The 26,451-nt window shown below is 41.4% G+C and overlaps 2 protein-coding genes and 1 long non-coding RNA gene across 3 annotated transcripts in view; 1 reads left to right on the top strand and 2 right to left on the bottom strand.

The window, feature by feature from the left end:
• The window catches only part of tgfbr2b (transforming growth factor beta receptor 2b), a 233,139-nt gene that overhangs the window by 120,734 nt on the left and 85,954 nt on the right, over positions 1-26,451 (bottom strand). The gene's annotated exons all lie outside the window — the stretch shown is intronic.
• Positions 1-26,451, bottom strand: part of LOC141779609 (dolichyl-diphosphooligosaccharide--protein glycosyltransferase subunit STT3B) — a 68,329-nt gene that overhangs the window by 41,233 nt on the left and 645 nt on the right. The window lies entirely within an intron of this gene.
• LOC141779617 (uncharacterized) lies at positions 21,529-26,424 on the top strand. Its single transcript, XR_012596366.1, has 2 exons — positions 21,529-26,116; positions 26,153-26,424. It is a non-coding gene; the product is annotated as an uncharacterized LOC141779617 (long non-coding RNA).

Raw genomic sequence — 26,451 nt, 5'->3', positions numbered from 1 at the left:
TGACCCTCATTCATTCTCTAAATCACCTACAACAGGAGAGGGGAAGTAGCAGCGAGGGACAAAAAGGGATAGAGATGATACTTTATCACATGTGGTCTTACAAGTGGCCAGAAACAGAAGCACATTTTGTATTTTACCCCAGGGCCAGCTCTAATGAAAACTTGCTTTAGATATCCGGGGAGCCAGTGCCACGGATATCTGCTTTAAGTCTCCTCTAAAGCCAAACCAACATGGCTGCCCGGAGTGTAGTTCGACAAACAGAGAAGCAGGGCGTATTATTGGCAGGTTAAAGGTTCAACTCTAACACCAACTGAAAAAGAGTGAAGCCAGTGAATACGATTTTTTTGCCAAAAACTAGCACACCTCAAAAATCGTGTTAAAAAAAAATCATTTGAGTTAGTAGCCTATTTCATGGTCTGATTCTCTGCACTTCAAGTCCATTTCAGAAACTGATGAGATACAGAAGAAAACCTTTGAAAAAAAGGAGCGTACTAGTGTGGTCACCGGTCCCCTCATCTTGTCATGTTAATCTGATTCCTTATCTTGTTCGCCGTTCCGGCCCATATGGCTTCGTTCCATTTGTAATCTCCTTGTAGAAAAGCACAGAGTCCAGTCTGGTTCTGAGGTGGATTCACACTAGGGATGTGAGGGTGAGGACATTTTCCCACCGGTTAATAAAACTCGTGACAACACCGGTGTTACTGATTACACCGGATATTTTAAAAGAAAAGATGAAGGTTGAAATGTATAGCGGCCGGCCTCGGATCGGTAGTATTTTGCGGACGGCCTGTCAGACACTAGCGGGTCCGTTAGTCTATTTATAAACAAACATAATATTATGTTAATCACGTTGTCATATTGTTCATTACTAATGCAATACAAGTTGGATTTAGCACTGTGACGCCGTCGGCACAGGTTGCTGATGTCGGCTACTTTTTAATTTGCCAGAATGTGTCCTAATGACAAAAGCCGGTTCAGCTGGTTTAAGCTTGTACACCGGACAGGACCGGCAGAACTGGAAATCGACCCGACTTTAATATCCAGCAGGTTGAGTGAGGATTCTGATGAGAAAACAGCTCAAAACTTAAAGCTCCATTGATCAATTTCTGGCCCGAGGAAGCAGAAGAACTCCAAAATAGTTCTGCTGTCCAAAACCCGACCAAACAGAGGAAAAACTTTTATCACAAAGTGGAGATGGGGTCTGACAAGTAGCCCAACAGAGCAGTAGGAACCCCCGTGGTGTTTGGCTGCTCTCCCTCCCAGTTTTTTTTACTCCACTATGTGCATTCTTTCAGAGATCTCAGCATGTGGGGCTGCCTCTTTTGCTTAACGGAGACACTGATTTGTTGGCTGGACCGCAGAGGGCCAGCCCTACTAACACAAAAGTCCGTCACAGTGATAAAGTTACACGATTGGTCGGCCGAGTGTTGGAGTTTCCTCATTGGCTGTTGCTCTTTCAAAATGATGAAAAGGCGGTAACAGTCCTTTAAGCAAATGAGCCTGTCCACTGGACGTGTCCGGTCCACGAAACTTGGACCAAGCTGTCAAACTGGGCGATCTAGTTCTAAAAGGAAGCGAGATTCAGCAGTGATACAGCCTAGTTCTTGCTTAAAATGTTGTCAGATGTAGATTTTTGTGGATTGTTTAGACAGAATAACAAAGAATTTAGCAGGCCGCCATGTTGTTTCCCGTTTGAAACGGCGAGCAGAAAACCAGGGACCAATCAGGTGCATTCAACGATAGGGTACGTCACCGCTTGAACGGCCAGTTGAGTGGAGCAGCGCGTCCCCTAGTCAAAGAGTTTAGAAGCAAAGAGACCAAACTCTATGGTGTATTTTGTCAACAGACGCCGCCGCCATTTTGGACTGATTATATTTAGAATGTTTTGTTGTTCAACACAGGCCATTTTGGTAGAATATGACAATAGAATGGAAATTATTTTGTTTCACTTTTGTACGTCACTTTTTAGGTGTTTAGACATTTTACTGGCGTCCGGTAGTCGCTTTCAGTCTTTGCTGCTGGGCACTGATGTTACACATGGAACGAATAATTGACTTTCACTTGGCAGTATACGTTCTTTGCCCCTAGTGTCCTCGGTGGACATGTACCGCTGAATTTAAAAATAAAGACATGACCACTGACTATTTGTGAAACAATTTAGCCACGAATTCACAGGCTGACCGTACACGGTCCAGACATATATTCGGTTTGGACCGAGTCTTGTTTCTCGAAAATCAATAGAATGGAGATAAACAGAATCGGAAAAATAAACCAAGTTGAAACACATTAGCATCCCAGAAGTGCTTACCTTGCTAACTGGTTAGCTTGGGAGACCTCGACTCCAGTCCAGGGGAGAGGCTCTGAATAAGCCTCTCCACTGGACAGGAGACACCATCAAATATGCATTAAGGAAAAGTGTCTTTCTGGAGTTTTGCAGAAAGTAAAAAAAAGGTCCTGAAGCAGCAGCAATCTGAGGGGAAGGTGGTGCAGCGAGGATTTGGAGCTGCTGAAAGTTCTGCACTGTATTGATGCAAAACTTTTTGACCTTATACAATTTAAGTCCAGTATTGGCATGCATGCTCAGAGTGCTAATCCCAAACAAAACTGCATGACTTTTCAGGAATATTAGATTTCAAATTGTAGTCACATAAACAGAGTTAAATTCCCAATCTGACTCCAAAGTTGGGCATGTGCTACGCCTTAATGAAAGCGAAGTTCACAGGGTTGGTTTGAGCTCTTTTTCAGCAGTGCTGGTTGGTCAGTCAGAAGCACTAACAGCCTAACAACAACACTGTCTCAGCCCGTTGCAGTCATGATGATTATTTAATGAGGAGTTGCTTTGCTTCTCCAACCAGCTGCTCACCACGTCTGAGTGCCTTAGGAGCAGATCGTAGGAGAAGAGACAGATCTGCTCTGCAGACTATCATTTACTGCACACACGCAGCACACTGAAGAATCATGGGCTATTCACACGGCTTCTGGAGAAATAAGAAAAGCCTACTGACCACACGTAGACCACGTGCAAAGGAACAGAGCAGGTCCTCCGCAGTTTCTGACTTTTCGCTGCTGTAACTCATATTGATAAATGGCTACGTAGACATTTATATAGTGCCTTTATCCAAAGCGCTTTACAAGGTTATTGCCACTCATTCATCATTCGCTGGCTGAATTTGAGTTGCTACAGCCGCTAACTGATGGTCGAGCTTGAGCGCAGCGCTCGGTGGCAATGTCAAGCGGTGCGCCACACCAAGGGTGGCACTTCCGCCTAGTCGGGCAGCACCTCTCAACAAAAAAAAAAAATGGCACAGTGCGCGCAGAGCGATTTTACCGCTGATCATGTGTGGGCAGCTTTAAAGTTCTCTACTCTGTCAGTGCTGTGGCTTCAGGGCACAAAGCTGACTTCTGTGTGTACTGTCCACGGTTGTCTGGCAGTTCTCAGAGTTCAATGACTACTTTCACTTTATTAAAGAGTCAAAGCGGAGTCTTGGCGCTGAACAAAATCTCCAGCTTTACTTGCCACCACATTAACAAAGTGACCAAAACAGCTTTCTTTCACCTCAGGAACATAGCGAAGGTACGATCATTCATAAAACAAAATGATGCTGAGAAGCTAATTCATGCTTTCATATCCAGCCGGTTGGACTACTGTAATGCACTCTTCGCTGGTCTTCCCAAGAAAACCACTGGAAGACTCCAGCTCATTCAAAACTCTGCAGCTAGATTATTAACAAAAACTAAGAGGAGAGAACACATCAGTCCTGTCCTAGCTACTTTACACTGGCTACCTGTTACTTTCAGAATTGACTTCAAGGTCCTCCTCCTCACATACAAAGCACTAAATGGACAAGGACCTAGCTACATTGCTAACTCCCTTACAAACTACACACCAGCGAGAACACTGCGATCATCAGATGCAGGTCTATTAGAGGTCACCAGAAGCAGTCGTAAGAAGATTGGTGATGCGGCCTTTGTCAACTATGCCCCAAAATTATGGAACGCACTACCCATAAACATTAGGGAAGCAAACACGCTAGACATTTTTAAAAGACATCTTAAAACCTATCTTTTTACCAGCGCATTTTCTCTGTAACTTGCACTACGAATTTTATCCTGCACTATTTATATTTTACTATTTCTACTGTTCTAAAATGTTTTATTATTTTTATCATGATTTTGTTGACTCCATGCACTGCTCTTGCTGCTTGTTTTTTTTTGTATTTATTTTATGTAAAGCACTTTGAACTGCAACTCCTGTATGAAATGTGCTATATAAATAAAGTCTTACTTACTTACTTACTTACCATGGCTGACAGAGGAGACAAACTGACCAGCTACGACAAAAAAACTGACCTCCACTTAGCTGGTGGCTTGGTGCCATTACTCACTCTGCATATCAGAGCAGGTTATTAAGTGCTTAGTACACCACATGGAAATACAAAGGATATGGTCACACTAGCTCTGTCAAACGATTCAAATATTTTATCTCAATTAATTTCAACTTAATCACACATTTTATCCTTTCCGTATTTATTTATTGAGTCATTTATTTATTTATTCATTTATTTTTTTATTTTGGCAGGTTCCGTCCTCCGTAGATATTCACATTACAAATTTCAATTGGTAAACAAAATCCTGCTGGCCATTTTGTGATCCATAAAGTCTGAAACACATCCAGATTGTGTTTGTTAAATGTTGTGCTCTGGTAGCAGGTGGGCTTTGAGCTGTATCCGCTTTGGTCTTTCATATTTTTCCACTGAGTGATGAGTCCATTTCCTTTCATATCGCTGCAGCCTTGGCCCGAGGACGGCTGTTTTGTGACTACTGTGTGTCGGCGCCTCTGCAACACCACCATAAAGACATGTTTTTTTTTTTTTTAGGAATACAGAAGATGCAGCAGGCCTGTCTGTGTTTGTTAGTATATGTGCTGCTCTTTAAAGCAGACCATGAAACCTTGGTTTGCTTGTTTACTGTATTAGTGATGTGACTGATCATTCCTTCGAGAATAATATGCTTTCTCTTTGACTTTTCCTGTGACCATAAAGATATTGCAGCAGGCCGCTCATCCGCTCTCTTTCTCTTGGGAGCTCTAGCGGTGGAAATGGTTGCTGCTGTATGTATCCTCATGCTAAAGGTAAGCCATTGATACTAATGCAGGGCGTCTGTGTGACAGACTTGCCATCATAGTCATCAGAGTGCAAAGCAAAGCATAACCATTCCCTATATGGAATGCAGTGGAACATGTAGGTCGATGTGGCCACGCTGGGCCTGATTGTGGTAAAATGATGCAAATACATTTAGAGTAAGTAGAGCGTTTGCAGTTTGTCATTGTGAAGCCCGGAGCTTTGTTTCCTAAATTAGAGGTCACGGGCCTATCTATGGTGGCCGGCTGCCCACATGATGAAGGAGGCAATATGTTTCCATGAGTCTGGCTTCTGGGGCAAGCCTGTCCTATTTGTCATTTGGCTCTCAGGCTGAAAGAGAAATTCACAGACGGCTCTTCACAAAACTTCTCCGTCGACGGGGGCTCGATGAAACACTTTTTACTTGGGTTTTCAAAAGCTGGTAAACTGCTAGTGGACTAGGGTTTACAAAGGCAGGAGCTCTGCAGAGCGCAGAACAAAAATAATGTAATGAACTAACAGGAGCACAAGCAAGCCCAAAAAAAAATAATAAGCAAAAGTTAATTTAATATGACTACGCAGTGCAACCTTTATACTGTAAATGTCGGATTAAACTAGAAAAGAGAGTGACATCATATGAAACTAGAAAAACCTAAGGAAACCATTAGTACCAACCCTGTCATGTTAGCTTGTCGTGAAGGAGGCTAAATAACGCTCCAAACTTACGCTAAATTTTGGCGAGGAAAAACTATCATGGCCATTTTCAAAGGGGTCCCTTGACCTCTGACCTCAAGATATGTGAATGAAAATGTGTTCTATGGGTACCCACGAGTCTCCCCTTTACAGACATGCCCACTTTATGATAATCACATGCAGTTTGGGGCAAGTCAGCACACTGAAACACAGACAGCTGTTGTTGCCTGTTGGGCTGCAGTTTGCCATGTTATGATTTGAGCGTATTTTTTTATGCTACATGTAATGCTGTTTTCTACTTTCTAGTTTGTTTGTTTTTTGACGGATACGGAACAGATATGACGTCACGTCACTCAGACGACTACAACAATAAAAGCGGTAACTTCCTTCTACCTCAGCATAGACTCAAATGAAGCAAATATATCAGTTCCGGCATTAAAAAATATATTTCAAAATCGTAAAAAAAACAAAAAACAAGCGTGATACATAAGTGAATCCATTTTTTTCCACCCCTAGTTTCCACTAGAAGCTTCCACTAAGATAGGAAATACTGCAGCAAATTCGCCTAATGGAATCTTAAATCAGTGTTGCAGACAAAAGCATTTCCATGAGGGTAAATGTTCACATTTTATGGCAGGCCAGCAAAACAACAAGTCCCACATGGAGCTGGGCTGTAATATCATATCACAGTATATATCAATTATGCTATGGCCATACAGAATACTTACTTCTGATAGCCTGAAGTGACTGTAAACAAAAATCGGGTCAGGAGTTTGACCCCTGTTCTAAAAGAGTGCAAAAAGGACTATGTGTAACCATAGCAACAACACTATTTGAATACAGCCTACCATGTTTTCCTTTGCTAAAATAACCCTTGTGTAAGCATGACAATACACTCCTGGGTGTGCTGATATAGAGCAAAATTCACCAAATTGTTTGCTCTTTACAAGACTTCATGTGGCCTTTAAAATCCTTTATGTATCAGAACAAACTGTATAGTCAAATCTATACTATGTCATATATCTCTAAAAAATGAGGGCTGTCAATCGATTAAAATATTTAATCGCGATTAAGCAGCAATCAGCAACATGGATCAGCCTCCTTATAGAGAATCTCTTTATCAGAGGAATACGACCGACCACTGCCATCTCCTTCACCAACATCCTCGTATGTTCACTTTGCCATTCGTGTCACTTGCCAGGCTAACATGTAAAAGGCCCCGTCTGCTGGGAGCCAAGCCACATGACACAAACAAGAACTGAAAGAAAAAGGAGCAGTAAGAAACACACAGGACATGAGATGGAAAGATGAGAGACGGAGGGAAAGGGCAACAACAAGAAGAGTAAATGACAAGAGTGCAGGGACTGGCTGGGTTACATCAAAGAGGAATACTGTGCTAAAGCAACTCTCTGGGCTAAACTAACTGGCAACCGACGGCGAGTTAGCAACACAGTGAAGCCCAGGGAAAAAGGATGGGGAGAGGAAGGAGGGAGCGAAGGATACAGGAGGGAGGAGAAATGCCCAGAGTTAAAGAGAGGCTAAGTGATATTTTTCAATTAAATTCACCAATTTCATTACCGTCTTGTGCAGTGAAATTGTAATGTTATGTAACACCAGGCAAACAAGCTCCTTTGTCTTTTTTGTTGTTGTCAGTTATCAAACTGGGACAAAGAATGTGTAATCCTGATGAATATTTATCAGTGACTCTGTTTGTTGTCACATTAAAAGATTAATCAGCTGTGAAAAGAAGGCAAGGCCATTATGATAATTTCTAGCTTTTTGTTTGTACATTTAATCAGGGTAACAACGTTTCTTTGATGGGAAGTAAGCTGTGTAGTCACTTCCTTTAATTGGCCCTTCATGTGGTTCTTCAGAGAGGAACAGTGGGGAGTAATATCAAGGAAGTACAGCAGAGGAAAATCATCTGTAGTTTTCTACTGCAGCACTGACCACAGCTTTCTCTCCTGTCTCTACCTTATGCTAGGGTTATGTTTCATATTGACTTAACCTGCCTTGTCACACTCTGTCATGGATATTTCATTATCACTCTGGAGAGTCCCGCTTAGCCTGTGATGAGAAAATTCTCTGTTGTGATCACTGCAATATACACAGTGCTCATTCAACACGTACAGCCATAGGATGCAATGTCAACACACCAGCTGGGATTTCCCTCCGACCAAAGCACAAACAAAACACTCAGTTTAAGTGCAAACACAACTTTGTAACTGCAATAGACTTACTGGAAAATGTTTCAAGTCATCGTGTTGTCTATGTGCTTAGACATTCCTCATTGGTAAACCAACAACTGTACTTAACTTCCAAATCGGTGCATCTATATGCCAGCTAGGGATGCTCATTTTGAAAAAATGTTTTTAACCGATAACCGACCACCGATTGTTAACCGTTAACCGACAAGATTTGTGCCTCGCGCCAGCTGCAGTGTATGAGCACAACAGACAACGGAGTCCCCAGTTCACCCGTCCGGGAGCGTTAACTTAGCAGCAATGCTGCTGCGTGTAGTGTCACTGTTAACAAGCAATTCGAGATTCTTACATCTAGCCACTTTAAAAAGGAGCTCTATACGAAATTCAGAGCAGATTTATGCCTGAGTGATTGCCTCCACACAGCTCTCAACATGGCGATGGCTGAGCAGCTAACGGTGCTAACAGCACAAACAGCAGCAACAGTGCTGACAGAGCTAACAGTGTCCTGAGGAAGGGAACCGGAGGGCGGGAACTATGCCTTGCGGTCAGGTGGACACACAAACAGGGACTCACATGCACTAAAAGCACAAGCGGCCGGCCCAGCTACATAAACACAGCACAGAAAAGCTTTGATTACAACACACACAGAGGGAGAGTGACTTCATTCTCTGCTCAGGTAGACATTACTCCTCTATATCTTTACACAGACAATAGTTGTTTGCTGCTATATTAATACTCTGGATGTTGTATAGAGAACATTTTAAGAACTAATCTAACTGATAGAGGGGTTTTCTGATAGCTGAACAGCAGCGTAGGATCTGTCTGAGACAATATGGCAAAAGGATCTTGGTAGTGAGATAAGAAAACACTTATGGCAGGATGTGATGAACAAATCTGAACTTCTATTTTATTTATAGAACAGGTGGAGATAGAGTAGAGCCTCCTTTAGAGGCATGGAGAAGGCTGCATCCGTTTACTACTTTTGCACAAGAGGACCAACAACATTTATTTGATCCCTAACAGATAGCAAATGGACTGAAATGGTTGCAAATTTCTTCAATGTCATGGGACAATCTGCGAGTGCAGCACATTCTCTTTAAACGGATGCAGTTGGAAATACTTGAAGCTAAATCAGACACGCAGTCTGATTTCCTGCCTGCCTGTGAAAAGCTGGCAGTGAGCTTGTCAGCTTCTCTTCACCGACCGAACAAGAGGCCTGATGATACATGGGCAGATGTGAGAAACGGAAACAGGTGACAGCGCCTTCAGCCGAAAGGACGACAGGGAAAAGAGGACAAAAGAATACAGATAAAAGTAATGCTTCTACATAATTATCTGAAAAATTGCCTTTTAAAATTGAACCAAAATTTAAAAGTTTCACAAAAAAAAGAATAGCAGTAAATACAGCTTGATGCTGTTTGGGCTGTGAACCCAAGCAACCAATCAGAGACTGTAGCAGGCAGCCAATTACAAAGTGATGCTGTGGCACGGAAGATGCAAATCAGCAGGATATCATCTGCAGTAAAACCTCTCATTGAGTTCAATGCAAATCATCACAAAAGTCTTTATTAAACCATGATCACAGTGCAGCTTCTGTGCTACTTTTTTCCTGCCATCCTCATTAAATCATTATCAACTATCCTCATTAACAAAGCCCATGTGATACAGGGTTTATATAGGAAGTGCAGGCAAGGCTACAGCATGAATTTTCAACCTTTTTGAAACATTTCTGTTGCATAGGCCTTGTAGGGCAGCTTTTAACTGCAATGGCATTAAGATTAGTGGGTGAGAGAAAAGGGTCATGGTACGTGTCATTTTATATACCATTATTGATATACGATATTGTGCTGTGTAGTACAGTTTCTGTTTATGGATAAAATAACCATAAAACAGTGTCTGTTTTGGGCTAATCCTGCAAATGAAATACCTGACAATCTTTACGTTATAGACTTATCGTACGATATATGGAAATTACCTCAATCATTTGCACGCTATCAACTTATCGTACCATATATGGATAGGATAGATTATTTTTACATTAATATCAACTTATCGTACCATATGTGGACATTACCTCGATAATTTTCATGTTATCATCTTATCGTACGATATATGTTCAAGACCTCGATAATGTTTACGTTATCGACTTATCGTACGATATGTGGACATGAACTATATAATTTTCACCTTATCAACTTATCGTACCATATATGGATATGATCTCGATATTTTTTACATTATCGACTTATTGAATGATATATCGACATGACCTCGATAATTTTTGTTATCGAGTCATCATACGATACAGCATATGGACATGACCTCCATAATTTTGACATTAAGACTTATCGTACAAAATATTGGATACGCAATATTAGTATCAATATTAGTGGCATAAAATGGTCTTAAAATGACGATGATATCATTTATTGCAATTATTTCTGGGGCAATATATCGTACAAACTAAAGTTGTTATCGTGACAGGGCTGTCACTGCCTCCCACAAAACACTGATCGCTGTTGAAAAGGTATCACTGGCTGAGAGGATAATTCTTTATCATCATTTATACATATATATATACACACACACGAAAAAAAATTGGTCAATAATTGGTTGGGAAGTAGACAAATTTACGCTACACAAGATACACAAGCTACAGTCAATTAAAACCTGGCAAAGAATTTACCAAAAAAAGGTAGTGTATTCAAATGTAGTAGAAGTTCTGTGGGCTGAAGTAAAAATACAGCATATGGCACTGTGCATTTTAAACGTGTCTGTGATGTTTGCATAAAGAGAGAATTTGCAAGGAGCGCAGTGCATCTAGTCAGTGTCTCTATAATGTGATTAGAAAAGACTGCATCAAGTAATGTGTTAGCAGTGTGGAGGCATGCTGCCAGAAGTAGCAGCTCAGAGCATGATGGAAATCAAAGCAGAACATTACTCAAAAAGAAGAACTCGTTAAAAGTGGCCATTCACTAAATTTTAAGCTTCATATTCAAATCATCTAAAGCACTGGCAGGAGCTCAAAAAAGCTCAAACCCAAGCGAGAAAGTCATGTCATGTCTAAAACAGCCTCACCCACAAGACAGTAGTACCAATGCTGAGACATTCAAACGTACACGAATGGCCCCGAATGTTTCAGTGTGCAACTTTGATTTGTCCCCGACGAGAGTTGAGAACGGCAAAATCGTTGGTCGTCATCCTAAATCTCACCGTGAGACTTGTCCCCTGACAGACAATTTAGAGCTTTGGTGACCAAAGACAGCCTGCAATCAAAATCCTGACCGTGTCTGACAGAGAAATTTAAGACCAAATTCACAGTGTGCTGCTGCCATCGCCACCATCGTGTCTACAAACCAACCGAACGGAACACAGCATGAATACTAGAAACCGGTGCCAAGTACTGATGCCAGTGCTTTAAAATCTTTATATCTCACTGTGTGGAACTAATTGAGATCATTCCTATGTAAGGCAACATGAGGCCAGGGATTGGTGTGGCGCTAAAACCCCATCATGACTGAACACAAAACACTGGATTTTATTAAGACATTTACAAAGAAACTGTATTTAATGTGGATCTGTTACATGTGGCCCAAACCCGATCCACTTAGTACTCCATCCTTAATGAATAAACTGACCGACCCAACACTGAAAGAGACATTTTTTGAATTAAGTTATGGGCAAAGCTACATTATTATTATTGTTTTACTGCACTCAAAACTGACATCATCACATTGCCAAGTGGTTACAGCGAATGCCGCATTAGTGCTACGTCCCGGGTTTGATTCCAACCTTGGGATCTTTGTTGCATATCATACCCCTCTTTCTCCCCCCGTTTCCACTTTGCCTCTACGACTCTATCAAATTAAGGAAAAAAATGCCATAAAAAAGTATATATGACACAACTGTAAACACAGTAGGGTTGAGTGATATGTTAAAATTTTCGAACCGGCTATCAACCCAACTACCGACGACTGCAGATATATTCCCCCTCTCGGCAAAAGAGGGGAAATCAGCTGTTCTAGCGGCGGAGCATCGTACAATACATAAACTCGACAGAAACAAAATAAAACTCACCAAAAGTTGTCTTTCCAACAATCACCAGCTTTGGTTTGGTTGAAATAAACCCTTAATTCACAGAGTTTGATGTGAAAATATGCCAACTCTACACATTGTTTCCCCCCGCTGTTGCTCTCTCTGCCTGCTGAGCAACGACTGAGCAGCTCTCATTCTTCGGAGATGGACCATTAAATTAGCAAAATAAACTGCAAAAAATTGCCCAAAAAAACACCAGCAATGTACTCAGCCAAACACCGATATATTCGTTCAGTGGCCCAACTCTGAAACACAGTATGGCAACTAAAAAAAGTACAAAATGCAAGTCTCCCTCAAAAATAGGTCTTCATCAGGGTCGTTGTCAGCATTCAGCAAGTGTGTACTGCTGAATGCTGACAATGACCCTGATGAAGACCTATGTTGGCCGCAACGCGCAAGTCATTTTAAACAAAACCTTGTGCCATGGATTATTTTTGAGGGAGACTTGTATTTTGTACTTTTTTTGAGACCATATTCCACCCATGCAATGAGCCCTTCGAGATTGAAGATTGAATAAGCACAGTACACGTGAAGGATCCAAAGAGCACCTGTATGTGATTACCACAAAGACCCAGTGGCGCTTCTACTACCACTGTCTTCATGTACAGTAGCCAGCTATATTCTGTGTGAGCTGAAAACGGCTACCTGCTCTGCTTTACAAGGTCACGAAGGTTGCCTCCTATCAGAGTAGTTCACGGAGAAGCAACTACTGCTTTAGTCTCTTTGATGCCAGCATGGTCAGAACAACACAGCCTCCACACGCCGAGCCAATTCCCCAGGAGACGGAAAGAGATACCAATTAGCTGCTGACGGTGGAAAAACACAGCAGAGCAGGAGTAGGGAGCTTGCAAAAAGGTGAGGGTTGTGGGGTGAATGGAAAACAAGGTAACTGACATTCAGGGGTGTGTGTGTGTCACAAAGCTGGAGCTCTTTCTACTCGGTCACGTGCCTACAGATAGAGCTGGAGTGGCGGCAGAGTGAGTCTAACTGTGTTTAAGTGTGGAGAGCGTATCCTGAGGGGACATGTCGGATATAAAAAAAAGCAAAAAGGGAAGTCACAGAAGCCTTTACCTATCTGATAAAAATGCTTTTTAGTTTCTGTGAGACGTACCGTTCCTTCCTCGACACTATACGAGCCTCTTTGTCCTGGAACTCTTTGCTAATTCATTGTGTCACTTCAATCAAGACTCTTGGCCTGAAAACTGCACTGACAACTTCAGTCTAACAGTGGAAACACAGTCAATGCAAACACAGATTAACAAATAACAGGTTTATTTTCACCATTTATTAGGGTCCCAGGACCTATTGAACTTCAAATGATTATCATTGTATGTCTTTGAGCGCAAAAACAAGGTGCTTGGGCTACTCAAAATCTCTTGAAATTTTGCACATGCGTCAAAAAGAAAAAGCCTCTTGGAGGAAAACTGTAAACACAACAGGAAGTCAGCCGTTTTGAATTTTAGGCCGTTTTTATTTTATTTTTCTACCATTTCCAGGCGCTGTACTTTAACCAACTCCTGCTAGAGATTTAACCCAGCCGACTTCAAATTTGGTCAGTAGTATCTTAAGATCTTAACAACTTGCAGAGCCTTGATTAATCAATTAATCCAAAAAACAGATATTTCCAATTACAGACCAGATTTTGCTTGACCTGCGAGCACTTCCGTGAAAAAAAAGAAAAGAAATGGCAAAGCAGGATTAAAAAAAAAAAAGCAAAAAGAGAAGTCCCGCAAGCCTTACCCATCTGATAAAAATGCTTTTAAGTTTGATTATAAACTGACAATTAACACTTATTTTCACCATAGAGATTGACAGTCAAGAGGCAGATAGACAGGAAACGGAAAGAGCGAAGGAAGTATTGCTTGCAAGAAATGTCCCAGAATCAAACCGGGGCTGTTGTGGTTACATGTGTCCTAACCACTAGGCAACCAAGCAGCCTTAATCTCATCTTCTGTTTTATTTATACTAAAATTTTTATGCTAAAATGTCAGAAAGCATCAATAAGAGGAATCGATAGTCACGGAGGCATAAGATGCCAAGGAATCGGACTACTAGGAACCAATGGGAACTGACGATTTTATCCGCCAATGCCAACAATTTATCTGCATTTGTCGGGTGCAACTCTGCACTACAGCAAAGCGGCTATCAAATAAAACTGGGGGGACATAAACAAATAAAACTAAAATACCAAGCAGAAAACAAAAGATCCACAGATGTCTGACAAGAACACGGGGGTTTATTGCACGGCTGTTTCATCATCACAATCTGTCAGTAGTGGGCTCATACAGTACTGGTATTTTGGGACAAACAAATCTAGCTTTAGGGTTAAGATCCTCCCCAGAAGGGCCACAGCAGATCACAGAACTACTAGCTAATGTGCACGCGCCACACACACACACATTCACACGCAGACGAAGGAAGAAGTAGCCGTGGTGGCGGTCATAGATCAAAAAGCGACGGTGGAAGAGGAACTGCCAGGCTACAGTAGTGTGTGATAAAGTAGATTTCACAGCTCCAGTAGCAGCGGCACCAAAGTGCAAATAGTCCAACGTTCACAGAAACACAACCTGATAAACTGTGATAACGGCATCTACTTCCTCTGACAGCATTACTTGTGGAGATATTAACAGAGAAAAACTCTTGTCGCTCTAATGTATTTTCAAATAAAATGACCCTTTACCTAAATGGCTCAATGCCAGTGCCAAATGTGACCCAGTTGGACTTCCGGTCATCTCCCCCTGATAAAAAAATTCATTTACATGAGTAAAACGGTGTGGTCAAAACATGTCTAATCTGAATGATAGCTTAAAATGACTCATCCCCATTCTGGATGTTGTGTAATGAAACACCAGCATTAGTGTTATGTAAGCTGAATAGAGGGGATCTTCCACATGTACACGGCGGGAAGGATTACCTGGTGAAAAACAAATTACTGTGACAGAATTGGGCTTCAAAGCTCAGAAATGTTATTAAAGGCAGGGTGGGCGATCTTGAGAATCTAGCAAGAGTACAAGAGATTTTTAAAAAGCCAAAAAAACAAACCCAGTGTTGCCAACTCTTTTCCAATGAAAGTAGCTAGCAGCACTACCTCCGAAAGTCCCTAAATCTAGAGAGAAAGTCGCCAAGATGGCAACACTGACAGTCGGTCGCTTCAGGCCTCCCTCCGAAGCCACTCCCCCCAAATTATCATTATGAACATCAACAACGAACATGGCCATTGTTAGAACTCACAGCTTTCAAGCTAGCAGCTTGTGGACGACTCCGACGATGCGCCAGAGGTTTTTTTCTGCTGATTCAGCATGTTGAATCGGTGGCGGGGGGCCATCGTTGACAGAAATCACTCCGATTGGCTGTTCAGCTTAAACGAATCAGTGCACGAGAAGAGAAACGGACGTGAGGAAAGCAAGCCGACGAGTAAAGTCAAGAGGAAAAACACAGAAGGCTCTTCTCATATGATCATTCCAACACACGGATAGTTTCACGACATGGCCATCTGGAATGAAGCTAAGTGGTCAGCAAACGCTGCTTTATTTCATGTATTTAACTTGGAACTTGTATTTTCCTTCAGCCATTGTAAAAAGTTACACTAAGTGTTGGCGAGGAAAAACTGGAATGGCCATTTTCAAAGGGGTCCCTTGACCTCTGACCTCAAGATATGTGAATGAAAATGGGTTCTATGGGTACCCACGAGTCTCCCCTTTACAGACATACCCACTTTATGATAATCACATGCAGTTTGGGGCAAGTCAGAGTCAAGTCAGCACACTGACAGCTCTTGTTGCCTGTTGGGATGCAGTTTGCCATGTTATGAGCATATTTTTTTAAATACTAAACAAATCTCTCTTTATTTATCTCTTCATTTTGAACAGATAAAAAAATGTGTGAGTAATTTGCAATTAAATATTATAATCCATTGATAGCCCTAATATTATTTTATCATAACATGTTATTTCCATGAATATGGTGTGTACCATTCCCAGATATCGTTAAAGACTGAGGGCAAGAATTACTGGAAGTAGTAGCAGTGATGACGGTAATGAGCTCAACTCTGTGGTGGGCATCATATTACTGCAGTAATGCAGCAACAGGCCCAGCCCGAGTGTCAACGACTGAACATTTTTAATCTTCAGAAAGAATCATTTATTTCAGGGCTGTTCAATGTGACTGAACTTCATTGTACAGGGGTTTCTATTTTTGTGGACAATGCGTGTTAGACAAAAAAAACGAAAATTCATCATCATATTCAACAATTGGAGAAATGGCATCAGTCCAGCAGTAAATATAATATCTGCACTGAGTGTGGAGTTAAGTCCAAACCGCACAAGGTCGCAGCCACCCAGTGGGTCTGTGAGTGTGTCAGCCTGCCAGTGTGTTAGCCAGGCAGCCTATCTGACCCTTCATCTCCTTGCCTACCGGCAGCCAGCAGGACACAACATTTGCTCCCTCGCCCAGTGAAAGCACTGGTGTTTGGCAGTCACTGCTACTAAAAAAATCAGGTTTCAGGTGGTCTGTCAACAGAGCTGGCCCAGAGGCACACACTTTTGTGACCCCTGTGACCGAGCAGAGTGCATCGCTGAAGGCACCGGGACTGTACTTGCTCTCATGAATCATCAGCCAAAAATCCAGACACAGCCTTGCATTGCACTGCTGACCTGGATCCAATTTGTTTTACACAGTGTCTCTGAGGCCGCATTTTACTGTCAACTACACCCGAGTATAACAAAAGAAAATAAGGAATCTAACTCGCTCTCCACTAGGGGTGGGGGAAATGGATTCACCTGTGTCACGATTTTTTTTATGATTTTGAAAAATATTTTTTTAATGCCAGAATCGATATATTTGCTTCATTTGAGTCTATGCGGAGGTAGAAGGAAGTTACCGCTTTTATTGTTGTATTCTGAGTAACCTGACGTCATATCCGTTCTGTATCCGTCAATCAAAACAAACCGCCGCGAGCTGAAATGAAAAAGTAGAAAACGGCGGAGGATCTGCGTGGATGCGACCTGCACCCTCACATGTTAAATCCAAAGTGGTAACACTACACATCCAGATAAGTATGGAAACAATTTGGGTTCCACACATTGACAGGAAAAACAGAGCTATACATCACGGCTAAAGCTGCATGCTAACTCTGTCACGGACAGGAAACGTTATTGTATTGAGGTAACGTGGGGTCAAGCCGGCCGTCACTGTCATCTCCGTGGTCAAATGGGCCGACGCTACAACTATAGAGCACCAATATACTGACATTTATGTTAAATGCATTCAAACGGCCCCGATGGAGCTGATCATGGATGTATAAAGAGAACGGAGCTGACGGGAGAGCTAGAGACGACCTTGGAGAAGTTAGAGGAAGTAGACTAGTGGGACCACGTCCGGTTTTCAAAATAAGGTGTTAACAAATGGAACTGTATATACAGAATACATATATGGAAATAAGATTGATTGGATTATATTCACCAGAAGTATAAAACATTACATGTCCCTTATAAATTAAAAAGAAAATACCACTAATTTGTGAGGGAAGTGTCTTTATTCTTTGATTTTTGGGTTGCTGAAGAAAAAAAAAGACAAATAATGTCTGACAATCACTGATATATTTGACTTCAGGACATCTCTGACTACATACATGCTGAGAATCAAACATTTTTACTGTGTTAATTTAGATATTTTCAAATCAAAAGTCCGTAGAAGTGTATAATTAAACTTTTTCCCCATGGTCTAGTGTTAAAAAAGTTAACAGAAATCGCAATAAATCATAATATCGAATCGCAATACTTGTAGAATCAGCACCCAAGCATCGTGTTAGTATCGGATCGGGAGATAGGTTAATCATCCCAGCCCTACTCTCCACCATTTGATCGCAACAACAGTTAAAGGATTGAGATTATTAAGCAGAAATAAGTGAGAAAAGAATCAGATCTGAAGAGGCAGTCAGAGTAAATGAAGCCAGCGGGGCTAAATGTAGGATCTACTTCCCTATTCTGTTTCAAGCAGGCACTTTTCATTTCTCCTCCCAAGCCTGCCTCCCCCCCCTCCCCCCTTCATTTTAAACCTTCAAAAAGCACCTTTTTCCTCTCAAGAAAATATAGACGACGAACTAGATCTCTTCAGACAGATGTACAACAGCAACACGCCCGTGGTCTATTACAGAACACAGAACCTCTTGCTCCCATTCTCTGAGTGCCTTGTAATGTGGCACAACTGATGATAAGCCATTCTGCAGCCTGGGCGCAATAACGACGCACACATCATCAACTCCGTCCTCAATAAACACCGGGCCATTTCCTATTATCTTCCATTTGTGCATGTGAGAACAAAGAGAACAGTATCCTCATATTAGACAGGATCCATTGCAATTGCTTTCACACGGTCCTTCTCAATTCTCTTTTGCTGGCATCAAACATGGATATTCATATTAAGGCAAATCTGTCACAAAGCTGAGCAGTGAAATCAGTATGTCGGGGTATAGAAATGTTTCGATGCCATCGTTGTTACTAAGGTTGGGGCTCGATAGCGTTTGATCTTCTGAATCGAGTAGAATCTGCTTGTCCGACCCATTTGGGTTCCGCTTCCAATATCTGAAACTCAAATTTAAAACACTTAACAGTCTACAGCAAAGCCAGCAGCTTTGTGATGCTGTACTTAGGCACAGTGGTGCTTTGAGTTAAATGTTAACGTTGGCATGCTAACAAGCTCATGTTAAGCAGGTAAATGTTTACCATGATCACAATCTTAGCATAGCATAAACTAAAGTATCGCACTAGATGAAAAGTCAAGGGTTCACCTAAAGGCTGGCCCACAGTAAAAGATTATTCAAATCTTAACAGATGTTGAAAAATGTGAGAGAGCCCACACATAACGACATGTTGTGATAAATTTAACAGTTTTGTTCCCATCAGATTCATTCATGAACAAGAGGCCCGACTAAAAAAAAACATGACTTTAGTGTAAACAAACATGGCAGACGACGGGCAGGAAGAATTAGCGATGTTAGTTTTTACTTTGTACTGAAAATTCACAAAGGATGGACGGATGAAGTCATGGAGACACGTTGAGTAAACACCCTTGTTGTTGCCAAAATCAACAAGTTGGTCCTCCATTTCTGAGCTCCATCTTACTACTACTTTATGCTTCATGTTTTGCATTAGCTCATGCATTAGCCACCATGACGGCGGTGGTTGTCCTTCCTTCATCAGTCAGCTTGGTTCTCTATTGGCTATCGTTCTTTCCCATGTGACTGCGTCAACGTCTGTCCTCGGGGTTCCCCACACACAACAGGATATCCCATCGTAAATATTGAACATGTTTAATATTTACGATTTCAGATCAGTGCGTCCAGAATAGACTTCTGAGCTGATCGGGGGGATGTAAAAAACACTCTTAACATACCTCACACCTCAGGAATATCTGGAGAGATAATCTTTAGAATCATTACAAAATCAGGGTTTTGCTGACGATTGTCGATAGGGGGGGGGGGGGGGAATCGGGCCCAAAGTCCGCTTGATTCTCGTGTAGTGTGTACCTGCATTAGAGGTTTCCAAAATGGGAGGCCGGCCTCCCCAGGGCGGCTTCAGTAAACAGAGGCGGCGCAGTGAATGGAAGTTAAACAATATTACATTAGTTATCAAAAGATCTCGTAGTCAAGACACTAATAAATGCCTTAGGACAGACCTTTTTTATGTATTTAGTGTAGTCTGAAGTTATGTCAATCAGCAACAGCAGGCTATTTTTGCTCAAATACAGGATCAAATAACAATCATGATCCCATAGGCATGCAGGAATTAAGTGAAACTAAGCAACTAAACTAAGAGTGGAGGCCCACAGTCTCAAACTCTGAAAACCCCTGACCTAAGTGATTCTAATTTATCCTGAGGGGGACATGACTGTGTGCACCAAAATTAATTACAATCTATCTAACAGTTATTGAGATATTTCAGTAGGACCGACAGGCAAACAGACATATCCAATATCCATCCCCAGAGCCACTAGCATGGCTAATAACACTGCATATAAAAGGCTCAGCTGAGAGTCTGTTGGCTGAGAAGGCAGAAACACTACAGGTTTGAGAGGCTCCTTAATGTTCACACCCTGCAGCTTCAACCTGGAAATCAGAAGAGCAGCGGGAGATATGAACCGCTGATGAAATATGTATCTGACACATAATAATAACAGCTGTGGCCCATTTACTTTTGCACACCATATTCATACATATATCAAACAATTGTTTTACTCACAAATGATCTTCGGCAGAGCACAAACACCAGCTTACAGAAAGCACGTTAACCAGAAGACAGCTTTTGGTCTTTTGGTACATTACCCACGGCATTCACGTTAATTAGTTACAGGTGATATTAGGGGCGTAACGGTACACAAAATTCACGGTTCGGTATGTACATAAGGAAAACAAAGAAAAATGCAAAAAAATAACTTATAACATTCTACAGTTGCTCATTTGTAATAATTCCTACTGTTACAGTTAAGGGCACTCAAATACTGACATATTGTCAATAAAAGATAAATAAATAACAAAAATATATTACAGATATATCTGTAATGTAATTGTAACCCAGTTTTGTATTTCTGATTCTGTAATGCTTCATCATAAGATTTGATCACAAGTGGTCACTGGAGACGCACGTGGAGACGCATTCTAATGCCAGGTGTGAACAGACGTACTTAAAGCTGTCCACTTGTGATCCGATCCCTCAGGATGCATGTTAATACCAGGTCTAGAGATAAACGCTATCATTAGTTACTTTGGCACGGTCTAAATGTCGCCGTCCAGTCGGTTTTTGTTTCGCTTCGCTAATCGATAGAATCAGGTGATGCCGTCGTGATTTAATTGTTTGATCCACAGATATACCGGACTGCAGTTAAACAGTATTGGCATACAGTTTGACACAAAACGTTGTCCATTGAGCTTGATTAACCCAGCGAACCGGGCTAAACCACCTAGCATGTTACAGTACTGCTGCCGCTGATAGAAAACAACTGGCGCGTTGCCAAAACTTTCCGGGTAAAACTTTGTCCTCTACCGAACGGTTCAAAACAATTACATGTATTGTCAGACCCCACCTCGGTTACTGACTTGAGCTGTGCAGCATGATATGATGACAACGCTGATGAGTGGTTTAGCTTTAATTGGATCACCTCCATCCGAATGGCGTAATGGTTTCACGTCTGCATTAATATCAACCATGTCATTCTTCATCAACATACTGGCTGCCAAGTGACACTAATTGCATTTAAATTTCCCTACAAACCATTATTCATAGAGCTGGAGCTCTGAGCACAAGATGACAGGTGGATCAGATGGCGTCTCCCTGCCAGACCTCGCTGTGAGGGAGGTCCAGCTCACTAGCAAAGCAACCTTTAGTGCATCAGACAGAGACATAAGTACTAATGAAGCCGTCTTTTTTTTTTCTTTCTTTCTGATGCTGTTTGGTTCATGATTCGCACGGCCCAAACTCAAAAGCATTACGGGCCGGCTGCCTGACACCAGTCCCGATCCGCTTTGCTGTCAGATCTAATAGCTAAATCTATCACTTCAGAAGGAAAAGGACTATTAACTAGCCACATCAAAAGGACACATCAGAGAGTGTGTCAGGGGGAGAGAGAGACAGGGGGCTAGAAAGAGAACAAACAGGGGTGATACAACTGTGAGCTCTGCTGCGATCCTCCTTTAAAAGATAAGCTACAGAACGACAGCAACCTTGCAAGTGAGGTCGGAGTGTATATGAGGGAACTGTCATCAAACAGCGATCAGAAAAGGCTGTAAACTGCTCTGCTTTTATCCTCCTGGATGCTTGACAACCTTGAAGTGTCTCAAGTCTGACCTCTGAAAAATGAGACTCCTTCCATGCGTTTAAAAATGTCTGTTTGACAGAAAAACAGCAGGTTCAAACTCCAGCCTGTTGTACGTTAGGGCTGCACAATTAACCGAATATTGATCGCGATCACGATTTGGGCTTCCCACAATTAAATGAACGTGATCGACTGCGATATTGACATTTAAAATGCTCCGCTTATAGAAAACTCTGCTGCATAAATCAAGCGCTTCCTAAACTAACAGCTAGAGATGTAACGTCAGTCTACAGCAAGTCGGTTTTCAGCAGTCTCATATTCATATATTCAAGTTTTTTGCCGGTCACACACACACACGTGCAGCCGCCACATGATGGTTTTACGTCGGCACACAGCGGCACAGTCAGTAACGTCACCAATACAACATGTCGTCGGTGTGAAAGTTCTTCAGTGTGAGTGAAGAAGACATAAAGCTGCAATTTGTCACAACGGAAAGTCCAAAATAAGGCGTGGAAGAACAACCTTGAAACATTTGGAACAAATAACTTAATCAGACCCTTATTATACTGTAATTTTATTCCCATGATGCTGCTCAGAGTAATCAGTGACTGGCACGTCTGCCGTCAGCACGGAGCACATTATGGTGCGTTCAAGCTCTACTCAGTAAAAATCAATATTCGGCGATGGTAAATCTATGGTCTAACCTATCATGATGCGTTCAAATGTAATCTTGTAAAATAAAGTTTTTGGTGAAACTTTTGGTTTGAAACTTGAATAAATCCAGTTGTTTGAAGGAGATGTTTTCACAGGGAGGGAATTATGATCTGTTTAACATATAATTAGAAGTACTAACACCAAGATTTGTTTTAATCAAAGCAAATATTTAAATAACAATACAATAATTTATTTCCTACACATCTGAATGTATGTTTTTATGCTAATAACCACTATAGATGACAATAACATAGTAAAAGGAGAACAACGGTCTTTTTTTTTTAAATGTGAAAATGTAATAAAAATATTTTGTCCCTAAAATCAATGAATAACCATGATATTAATCGTGATCTCAATATTGATCAAAATAATCGTGATTATCATTTCGGCCATAGTCGTGCAGCCCTATTGTACGTATATAATAGTGAAGCAAAGACAAGCTTCCCCTTCATGAAGGCACAAACACACAGGGGGTTCCCCTTCGATGTGTGAGGCGAGGCAACGTAAAATACTGTAATCACTATTTGAAAACTGATTTACTACCTTTGATGTGAAAATCAATAAGAAATGTATTTGCAGAACTTTGTGGTACAATCAAGGTGTTAAATGCACAACAAATATGACCTTTAAGCATATTGCATCATCAGATTTCCTGCAGGGGAAACAAGCACACACACGTCTCCTCAGCAGTCCAAATATCTACTTCACATAATGTCGCCCGTCTGATCGCAAAGGAAGAATGATAGAACAATGAAGTAGTGCATGAATAAATTTCACTCCTTGCCATGACATGTTAGGCGTTCAGACAGTGACACACAGGAAAACTGCAGGATTCTCCCCAGCCAACGCTTTCAAGCCTCCTCTTTTATTCAGCAGACAGACATGAAGCTGGCAGTTTAATCCACACTGCTGGTCTCAGAATAATCATTAAATGCTTTTCAGTGATGCAATGCAGGCTGGGTCCAGGCAACAGTCCCTTGGAGTACAAATAAAAAAAGATTAGACAATATCTGTCAGATGTCACGCTAGAGAGGGTTTTGAAATCAAACACAAACAATGTGATGGCCGGTGCAATGAAGAGCATCAGCTCTGGTTAGGGAAAAGGTCTGGCTTGTTTAAACTGAGGTGCTTCACTATATCCAACGTAAGCTTTGAGTACAAACGTGAAGAACGACAAAATCTTGACTGTTGGTCTAGGCCTCCAGACAGCTTGGCTGTATCCCAAACCTCATACTATACTAGTAGTAGGTACTGATTTGGCAGTATGCAAACAAAAGCAAAATCTACAGTATGCCAAAAATACCCGGATGTCATACAGCTTTGAAAAAAATGTCCAGTATGCATCGGACTAGTCTACCTCGCCTGCTGTATCCCACAATGCAAAGCGCTGGAATGATCAACTGTGTAGATTTTGAACATTGACAGGTTTACAAAATTAGATGGCGAATCGAACATTTGCTCCAACGTTTTCAGAATTTAGAAGCTTTACAAACTGCCGTGACAGCTAGCTAGCGCCTGACGGGGTCGCTACCTCGCCAGCCGGTCACAGACCGCTATGAGCCGGCTGGAGCTCTCTAGAGACCGGTCTGTAGACAAGAGGCTTTTATTTCCTTTTTGACGAATAGTTTGTTTAATATCACAACACAAATGTGCATTATAAAATTAATGGGAACCTGTGAGATCGAGAGCAGCCTCTGACGGGGCAGAGAGATACCTGCTGAGACGACACGACCCTTTTTAACATCACTCTAATATCTGTAGGGAGTTGTTTTTAACTGAAAAAGCAGTTTGAGTAAATGTTGTGGATCAATGCTTTATATTTACTGTCTCCCCTCATTGAGGGGAGCTGTTAGAATAAATAGTTTAAGGGGTGGTGGAGCTAAACCTGCAGTATCTTATAAAGTAAACAAAAAAAATAAATCAAAGTTGTATTGTTCGATAATATTGCAATAGTGGTACGAGTTCGGTTTTTGGTCCAGTGCTTTAAGAGCTGGTTTAAAGGTTAAAGCCTGGTCTAGCATACTGCAAAATGTTTTGCTTTAACCGGTTCATACTGCATACTACTGAGTAACGCAGTATGTATTGTAGGGGTGGGAAAAAAAATCGTTTCACCTATGTATCTCGATTTCATGACAGAATTGATATATTTGCTTCATTTGAGTCTATGCAGAGGTAGAAGTAAGTATTGTTGTAGTCTGACTAAAAACAACTAAAATACGTGACCAAAACAAACCACATCAGGCCGAAACGAGGAAACAGAAAACGGCGAAGGGTGTGCATGGATACGACCTGCACACTCACATGTTAAATCCAAAGTGGTAAACACTACACATAATGTAAAGTATGGAAACACTTTGGGTTCCCACATTGCCAGGAAAAGCAGAGCTAGACATCATGTCTAAAGCTGCATGCTAACTCTGTCACGGACAGGAAACGTTATCGTATTGCGGTAACGTGCGGTCAAATGGGCCCACGCTACAACTGTAGAGCACCCACATACTGACCTTGGAGAAGTTAGAGAAAGTGTGACTATGTCCAGTTTTCAAAGTAAGGTGTTAACAAAGGGAACTGTACATACAAAATACAAATATGGAAATAAGACCGATTGGATTATATTCATCAGAAGTATAAATCATTACATGTCCCTTATAAATTAAAAAGAAAATACCACTAATTTGTGAGGGAAATGTCTTAAGATGTAATAATAATGCCTGAAAATAATAACTGATATATTTGACTTCAGGACATCTCTGACTACATACATGATGAAAATCAAACATTTTTAACTGTATCAATTTAAAGATTTTCCAAAGTAAAAGTCCCTCGAAGTGTATGATTCAACTCTTTCCCATGGTCTAGAGTTAAAAAAAAAGTTAACAAAAATGACAATAAATTGTAACATCGAATCGCAATACATATCGAATCGGCCCCAACTTATCATGATAGTATGGAATCAGGAGATATAGGCTGTATCGTCCCAGCCCTACTGAATATTGAATACTGAATATTGTCTTGCAGAGTGAGCAGCACATTATCACAGAGGAATCTGTGTCAGGAGGACCCTGAGCCAAGCACCTCGCGGCTGCTTCTTTCCGGGTTCAACCCGCGTCAGATGAAGCTGTCACCATTGTCCTCTTTTACTCTGCTGTGACCCCCTCCCTCCTCCTCCTCTTCCTCCTCCTCCACTGGCTGTTACAGCATTGCACTTTATAATGAACAACAATAGATACGCAGGCGGCACTTGGCACTGAAAAGGTGCTCCCAAATTAGGTGTTTTTTGCAGGAAAGTTACAGAATAACGCAGAGGAAGCTGCACAATAAGTCAACCTAACATTTGGTCCAATTTGTCCCCGTATTGAAGTTCTTGGTGAAACCACAAAGCAAAGACAGGTTTTCAAAGAAACTTCCCCACAATGCAACACAAGCATTTTCTTGACAAACAGCTCAAACAAGCTCGGTGTGTGTGTGTGTGTGTGTGTGTGTGTGTGTGTGTGTGTGTGTGTGTGTGTTTGTGTTCAGTTCAGTTCAGTACAGACAAATTTATTCAACCCCGAGGGGGAAATTCATTTGTAGCATTCGCAGTCTATACATCCATACATACAACAGACAACCAATAATTAGTTAAGTCAAAGGAAACATATTAAAGGCATGGTGGCAGTTGGAGGCCAGGTTACAATAAGAACCATATAAATACATAGGATTATAGCAATAAAAGCCCCAAAAAATAAGAAACAACATATGAGAACAACATATCTTAAAGTTCCTCTAAATAACAGTCATTTAAAATGGGTATGGTCTGTGTGTGTGTGTGTGTGTGT

This window comes from Sebastes fasciatus, chromosome 12 (genome assembly GCF_043250625.1).
Source record: "Sebastes fasciatus isolate fSebFas1 chromosome 12, fSebFas1.pri, whole genome shotgun sequence".
NCBI lineage: Eukaryota > Metazoa > Chordata > Actinopteri > Perciformes > Sebastidae > Sebastes > Sebastes fasciatus.
Note: the sequence above shows the minus strand (reverse complement) of the source record. Positions and strands in the feature narration are given on the sequence as shown.